Source organism: Saccopteryx bilineata, chromosome 1 (genome assembly GCF_036850765.1).
Source record: "Saccopteryx bilineata isolate mSacBil1 chromosome 1, mSacBil1_pri_phased_curated, whole genome shotgun sequence".
Lineage (NCBI taxonomy): Eukaryota > Metazoa > Chordata > Mammalia > Chiroptera > Emballonuridae > Saccopteryx > Saccopteryx bilineata.
Window position 1 is genome coordinate 110,321,764 of NC_089490.1, and position 8,353 is coordinate 110,330,116.

General features: G+C 33.1%; 1 long non-coding RNA gene across 1 annotated transcript; it reads right to left on the reverse strand.

Moving 5' to 3' along the window:
- Nucleotides 1-6,448: 6,448 nt before the first annotated feature.
- LOC136320022 (uncharacterized) lies at nucleotides 6,449-7,644 on the reverse strand. Its single transcript, XR_010728252.1, has 3 exons — nucleotides 7,565-7,644; nucleotides 6,982-7,080; nucleotides 6,449-6,486 (listed from the first exon to the last, which is right to left on the reverse strand). It is a non-coding gene; the product is annotated as an uncharacterized lncRNA (long non-coding RNA).
- Nucleotides 7,645-8,353: the final 709 nt, after the last annotated feature.

Genomic DNA, 8,353 nt, shown 5'->3' on the forward strand with positions numbered 1-8,353 from the left:
GAACACTAAATAAATGGCTGTTACTTTCTCCTCTTGATGGACCTTTGGGTTGTTTCAACTTTGGAGTTATTACAAGTGAAGCTTCTAGAAGCTTCATATATATATATATATATATCACTTTTAATGTAGTTAAAAAACTGTCAGCCATGTTTGTATGTATGATTTTAAATTAACTGAAACATTTAATTTAGTATTTTTGTTCTTCTTCTTAGGTTAATAAAGAAAATTTTGATTTATACTATTTAGTAGTTACCCATGTTGACAAAACTAACATAGCAAAACTTTAAATACATTTACAAATACTTATTTAAAGTATTTGGTATCATGACTAAATCAACATAGTTTTATACTATTTCTTAGAGATCAGAGTTCTTATTATCTATTTTGAAAATTAAAAAGTTGTAATTAAAGAAATAAATAAGGACAACACACAAAAAAATTACAGACCAACATCTCTAATGAATAGAGATACAGAAATCCTAAAAAAAATACTAGAAAATCTATTACAAAAACACATTTAAAAAATAATACATCATAATCAAGTAGGATTTATTCCCACTTGATTAGCATTTTAACACAAGGATTAGGAGCACAAGAATGGTTCAACATATGGAAATCGATCAATGTAATAAGTCAATTCAACAAAGGAAAGAACAAAAATTATATGATCCTATCAATAGATGCAGAAAAAGCATTTGATAAGGTACAACATCCCTTTATGTTTAAAACACTCAATAGAATTGAACTAGAAGAAAAGTATCTCAACATAATAAAGGCCATATATGAAAAACTATCAGTTATTATCAGACTAAATGGTGAAAAAAATGAAGGCTTTTCCTTTAAAATCGGGACAAGTCAAGGTTGCCCACTCTCTCCACTCTTACTCAATCAACATAGTTCTGGAAGTCTTAGCCAGGAAGATCAGGCAAGAGAAAGAAATAAAAGGTATCAATCAGGAAAGAAAAAGTAAAGGTATCACTTTTTGCAGATGACATGATCCTGTATAAAGAAAACCTCAAAGACAACCAAAAAACTATTAGAAACAGTAAATCAATACAGTACAGTAACAGAATAAAAAATCAATATGCAAAAGTGTATTGTTTTTCTATATACCAACAATGAAACTTCAGAAAATGAACTAAAAAAAAAACAATTTATTTTACAATTGAAACAAAAAGATAAAATAGCTAGAAATAAATTTAACAAAGGATGTGAAAGACCTATATACTGAAAACTACAAAACATTGTTAAAAGAAATTGAAAAGAACACAATGAATTGGAAAAATATTTGTGTTCATGGGTTTGAAAAATCAACATAGAGAAAATGGCTATATTACCCAAAGCAATATATAAATTTAATGCAATCCTTACTAAATCCAAATGCCATTTTTTAAAGAAATAGAACAAAAAATTACCAGGTTGGTATGGAACCATAAAAATCCCGAACAGCCAAAGCAATCCTGAGAAAAAAGAATGAAGCTGGCGGTATCACACTACCTGACTTTAAATTATACTAGAGCGCCACGATAATTAAAACAGCATGGTATATGCAGAAAAACAGACATATAGACCAATGGAACAGAATTGAGAGCCCAGAAATAAAACTACATATATATGGAAAATCATCTTTGACAAAGGAACCAAAAACACACAATGGAGAAAAGAAAGCCTCTTCAAAAATGGTGCTGGGAAAACTGGAAAGCCACATGCAAAAGAATGATACTTGACTACATTTTGTCCCCTTGCACAAAAATTAATGCAAAATGCATCAAAAACTTAAATATAAGATCTGAAACTATAAATTACATAGAAGAAAACATAGGTATTAAACTCGTGGACCTTGGCTGTAGAGAACAATTCAAGAATTTGACCCCAAAGGAAAGGGAAGTAATGGCAAACATAAATGAATGGGACTACATCATACTAAAAAGCTTCTGCAAAGCAAAAGAAACTGTCAACAAAACTAATAAGCAGCCAATTAAATGAGAGATTATATTTGCAAACAATAGCTCTGATAAAGAGTTAATATACAAAATATATAAAGAACTCACAAAGCTTAGCAAAAACAAGCTAACAATCTAATTAAAAGATGGGGAGAGGACTGAACAGACACGTCTCTCAAGAGAATATACAAATGGCCAACAGATATATGAAAAGATGATCATCTTCACTAGCATTTGAGAAATACAAATCAAAACTACAATGAGATACCACCTCACACCTGTTAGATTGGTTATTATCAACAAGAGAGGTAATAGCAAGTGTTGGAAAGTCAGGGAAGAAAAAGTAAACCTCATTCACTGCTGGTGGGAATGTAAACTGGTAGAGATATTATGGAAGAAAATATGGTGGTACCTCAAAACATTAAGAATAAAACTACCATATGACCTAGCAATCCCTCTATGGGATATCTACCCCCCAAACTCAAAAATATTTGTATGTAAAGACACATGCACCCCCATGTTTACTGCAGCATTATGCACAGTGCCTAAGACATGGAAACACCCAAAGTGTCCCTTCATAGAGAATAGGCTAAAGACAATGTGGTACATATATAAAATGGAATACTACTCAGCCATAGTGACATTTACGCAGCTACGAATTTAATGGCGGGAGCTCTGGTCACACGCCTGGGAACCCAACTTCTGAAAGGCCCACAAAACCCCAACTTAATACTTCTTTCTAATGACACCAAATTTGGTTTTATGTGTTTAATTTTAACATTAATAACACATAATATTTTTTTATTTTTTAAAAAACATGGTTAACAGTATTTTTTTTCCTTGTCTCTCTTTTTTTTTAAGGAGCTCAATATTTTCTTTTGCACCTGGGCCTCAATCAGCCTTAGTAAGCCTCTGCATTTATAACAACATAGATGGACCTTGATAACATTATATTGAGTAAAATAAGTAGATAAAAAAATGTTAAGAACTGTATGATTTCACACATAGGGAGAATATAAAACTGAGACTCGTGGACATAGATAAAAGTGAAGTGATTACCAGGGCGAGGGTGACGTAGGGGAGAGGAACAGGGAAAGGGAGTAGAGGAAACGGTGTAAAAAGTGACAAATATAAGGTGATGGAAAATGATTTGACTTTGGGTGATGGGCATACAACATAATCAACAGTTCAAATGATATAGAAATGTTTATCTGAAATCTGTATACTCATTGACCCATGTCACATGTTAAGTTTAATTTTCTAATAAATTTTTTTTAAAAATGAATAAATGGCATGAAAGCCAAAAATTTGTTTTTTAGACCCTACATAATTTTTAATTAGACAAGCCCCAAACTGATCAGTGTCTATGTAGGTAGAATCCATGATCCAGGGGTCAGAGACTCATTTTTCTGCTAACTACAACTGTAAATTCAGGAACTAATGAAAGATACAATTCAAGGAAGACTCTGAAAGGTGGAAAGAGAAAGGAAAAATGGTCAGTACCCCAAGATTAGGAAACAACAGATTGACAGGGTGCTTTATGTCTCCACCCAGGTGAAGAAAGAGGCTTAAGCTTGATACTTTCCAACACCCAACCTGTCAATAGGAAATAGCTCAAGGAAGCCATTTCTCTTCTGTGTTGCAGAGAGAATCCTGCCCAGCAACACCAGGCAAACCAGGAGAAAGATCACAGGACACCTGCTAACAAAAGCAATCAGAAGAAGTGACCCCCCCCCCGCAAGAGAGAACCAGGATAGGCAGATTGGAGGTGGGACCAGCAATGAGAATCTTATGACTAAAAGTAATGTGCCGGGGTCCAGCCCCGGGGGGGGGGGGATCCAGGGGTCCCACAGGAGGAGACGGCGTCGGCGAAAATGGAGTGAGAGAGCTGAATTCTTTTCTTTCTCTTTATTCTCCGGTTAGCATTTACTGCCAGGCATCTCTGCCAAATGCTAGTATAGCTCCCTTTTTATACACGCACACCAAGTTACAATCACATGGTGTTAATTATTGCTTTTGTTTCACTATGTTTGCATGTTTCCAGATAACAGTTAATTTACATCTATGAGTCACAAACCAGGTAGCAAATCATTCAAAATACAAAATAACTTGAATAGTGATAACAACATCAGTAAAAGCTTTTAGAGTATTAGTTCTAATAGTTAACTAACTTTACTGCTGTTGTGAGTTAAGGGGCAGAGAGATTTAGCAGACGACTAACAATGGACCACCGCTTGCTCAGGTAAATGGCCTTGAGTTTATGCAGTGTCCTACTTTTTCTCACAAGATTCTAAAAGGCTTGCCTCTAAAGAAATTAACATAACATCAAGAATAGCTTTCATCCAAAGATATGCAGAGTGCACTTGCAAGATAGCCCAGCAGCAACACAAGACATTAACTGTTATTACTTCCATGGATTTTCCTACATTTTTCTCATTATTACTATACCTTACCTAAGATACTATTGTCTAGTCAAATATTACTTATTTATTATATTTAAACACTAGTTAAGTTCTGACTCTATTCTTCTCAGAATATACCACTATTTGCAGATCAAATAAGCAAGAAGAAAGGAATGTTTCTCTACTCTATCACAGGAAAAGGCTAGGGAGGAAAAATGTTGAATTAAGTGAAGGCCGAGAGGTGCTCTGTGCACAGCCACTGCCTCCTACCCATTCACAAGTCACAATCTCTTCTTTCTAACATGATTAAGAAGGAATTCTCCTACAGACTTAACCCTTTACGAGGAATATCATAGCCAGCCTCTTATGTCTATGAGCCCAGTTCAAGGGGCTTAAAGGTTTTTCTGTGGAACTCATACCCTCTGTCTCATTTCCAAAGAAATCACTATGAATCTACCGGGAAAGCACAGTACTATTATCCCTGTGCCATAATTAATAGCACACACCCAGAAAAGAGGGGATATAAGGCCAGATTAATTCAAAAAGTCAAAGGGGGAAGTATTGTTGTGCCTTTCCTTTGCGGTGACTTTGTCACCCCGCAGCCATTGGTCTTCTCTGCTGTGACTTTGTCAATCAGCAGTTTTTGATCTTCTTCTGCTGTGACCTTGTCAGCCAGCAGTTGTGGGTCTTCTTCTGCTGTGACGTTGTCAGCCAGCAGTTGATAGGTCGGCTCCCGACAGTAATGGACCTACCAAGGTACTTTTTCCCTGAGGGCATAAGATTCACATTCTCTAATGAAAGACATCAGATAGAATGGATTTAAAAATGATGCATTCATATAACTCAACAGTGAAAATTAACAAACTACAAATAAATTCAATAGATGAGAAGCAACGATATCATATGAGAGTGAAACGAGACAGAAGAAAGGTATATACTGTGCAATTTCATTTTATGAGGTTCATAAGCAAACAAAGAGCCTAGAATTTTAAGTCAGCACAGTGGTAAGTGATGAGGGAGGAGAAGTGATGAGAGAATACACGGGAGCAGGGCTGAGGAGTCTGCAAACTCTGTGACCTGATTAGTAAGTACGTGTTTCTATTCTCCTTGTAATCAATCTGCTCAATTATAATACATTAAGTGTACTTGATATAAACTAAAATTAAATAACAAAGTTTATTTTAGAAATCAAACTTTTATATAAGCACAGTTTTGTATGGAAAGTAAGACTGGAAATTAGCAAACATTCATTAGTGATATAAAAATATAAAATATCATAAACAATGAATGTTATACATACGTTAGCTACAAAGATGTATAAAAATGCTGATGAACTCTGCAAATATAATACTAACTGAAACAAGCCTTTAATAAAGCATATGAAATATGTAATCTCTTACCATTTCTTCTTCATTATCTATGTAGAGCAGGCTAGAGTTCTTAGAAGCACAGGCCATCAAACTCTCCTTCCATGTTTTATTTTCAGTAAAAATGTAATAGCAATTGTTGGAATATGTAAACCACTCTGGTAGACAACGACCACAATAATATGCTAAAGAAAAATTATAGATTTTTAACCAAACATAATTTGAAGTATAAAAATTAAATACATGCATAGGTATATACAAATTTGTGTATTATGTCTACGTATCATGGGCAGATACATATAAAGCAAAAAAAACCCTACACACTCAAGGAGAAGAGTCACCTCTCATTTCCTATTTTATGTGCTCATGTAAAGAATACACACAAATCAAAATATTAACCCTCTAATGTTCTGGAAGTCAATGAATAAAATCACTTTTTTTTTAGAATAACAATGATATTTGTCTCATCCTATAGACCAGTAGGAATTTTGAGCAACTGGGCAACAATGGGTATGTTGATTTTAAATGAATGCTTCTTCATATTGTTAGATAGCAAGGAGCCTTCTATAACCATTATTTTTGAACATTTATTGCTATATTTTATAATTTATGTTCTCCTCCACAAACATATTACATTTTTGCTTTCCCCAAAACAGAGAAAAATAAAAACTGTGCTAATAACAAAACTTTGAAATCATAATGTACCTTTCTCCAGATAAGATGGTATCATCTTTGTTATTGGGGGTGAACGGCTCTGCTCCAGTATTACTGTACCTTGAAAAAGTTGCAATGATTGTTATTATAGAAATTAACATTAATATAAATAAATAATAATAATCTTAGGTTTGTTTTTTGTTTGAAATTTGGTATACTGTATAGGAGCAGAAAATGTGGATTAAATTGATTTTATCAAGAAAAAATCCATTAAAAAAAACATTTGAGAGAATTTTAAAAGACCATAGCATCACTCTTCACTATTACTACAATATTGGTTTAAACAATCTCAAGAATTAATTTGCATTTCTCAATAAGGTGTTTTAGATTTCTAAAGTATGTCTTTGAGTTATGAAACTAGAACATATCAATATATGTAACATACTCTCTACAATATTTCTGTTATTTATGCATTTGACTAATTCAGAAAAACAATCCATGATTATCTAAATACATACATTAGAATGAGAGTTCTATTCCATAATATTATGAAATTGTAGAAGCACTAAGATTCATTAAAGTGAGAAGTTCCCTTAAAATCTTTTAAAAACTTACTGGGAATAAACTGTAACACTCTTATTATACTATACATCAGGATAAAGCAGAGGACTGCTAGGATCACAGCAATGAGCTTCTCTGGAGGAGATGATGAACCTGCTAGGAGAGAAAAGAAACATTGTTTTGACAGTTTACATACAAGAGAACCTACATGCACAGTGACTCATGTACATAATCTTGAATTCCAAATCCATATCTACCACTGTAATCTTCCTCTCACAAATACACTATTGTATTTTTAGAAATACAATGCCACATGAGCTGTTGGTTATGGACTATACCTTATAACAATGCCTGAAAGAAATTAGTCTTCAGATTTCATGTTAGCATATGTTATTCCAACTTTAAGCTAGGATCCTCATGAATAAAAACATGAACTAATTCACTGCTTTTTCTCCCAAACCTCTGCACACCAACTGTCCATCTTAGAACAATTATACTGTGTGTGTATTGAATGTGTCACTTTTGCAGTGGTCATTTTTGTCATTTCATTGAAGATCTTGAGAAGTATTTGAAAGTTTATTGCCACATAGGATATTTGCAGTTTAGGTAATAATAACGGAGCTTTTTACGCTCTTACCTTTCACTTGCTGTCTTCTTGAGTACTGAGCCAGATTTCGTTCAGAGTTGTTTTCTTGTTGTATATTCATCTCTACAGCTGAGTAATATCAGGAATTATTCTTACAATTACAGGACCTGTGTAGTAAATTCATGATGTGAATAATTACAAGATCCATAGGATAATTGATGTGGGTAGAGTGTGAGATAAGTAGGACTCACTTTACATGTAAGCAATGTAAAGCTTATTCTAATTTGCTTGGAGATTTAAAATATTGTTTAATGTTAGAATAATAGCTCTTAAAATGATACTCTGTGTTTTATATGATATTCTTTGAAGCAATCAAAAGTAATGAGTAGGTAAAGAAGAAGAAGGTCAGAATAATAATATCTTTATTAAAGTCAGAGTCCACTGAAACATTTTAACATTGTTATGATAACTGTAAAAATTAAAATGCTGTACAGATAAAAAAGTGATGCATTAATTTTTATGACAATTTTTAAATCCACTAATGGTTAAAAGTCAAGTGTTCTATACTTGGGGGCACAACAGTGTTAACATACATAGTAATTTCCTGAAATAAATTAATTTTATTTTAGTCACTTGCACTCATTTATTAAAAGAACAGATAAGATGGTATCAAATGATATTTTATCTTGAGTGATTGTTGGATTCTGAGAAATCATTAAATTTTAATGAAATATTTTAGATGTTGAAAAATGATACATGACACACTAAAGTTAGTTACACCCAAAAATTAATAAATAACAAAGGAAATAGAAGATTAATGGATTCTAAAAACTATTTTAC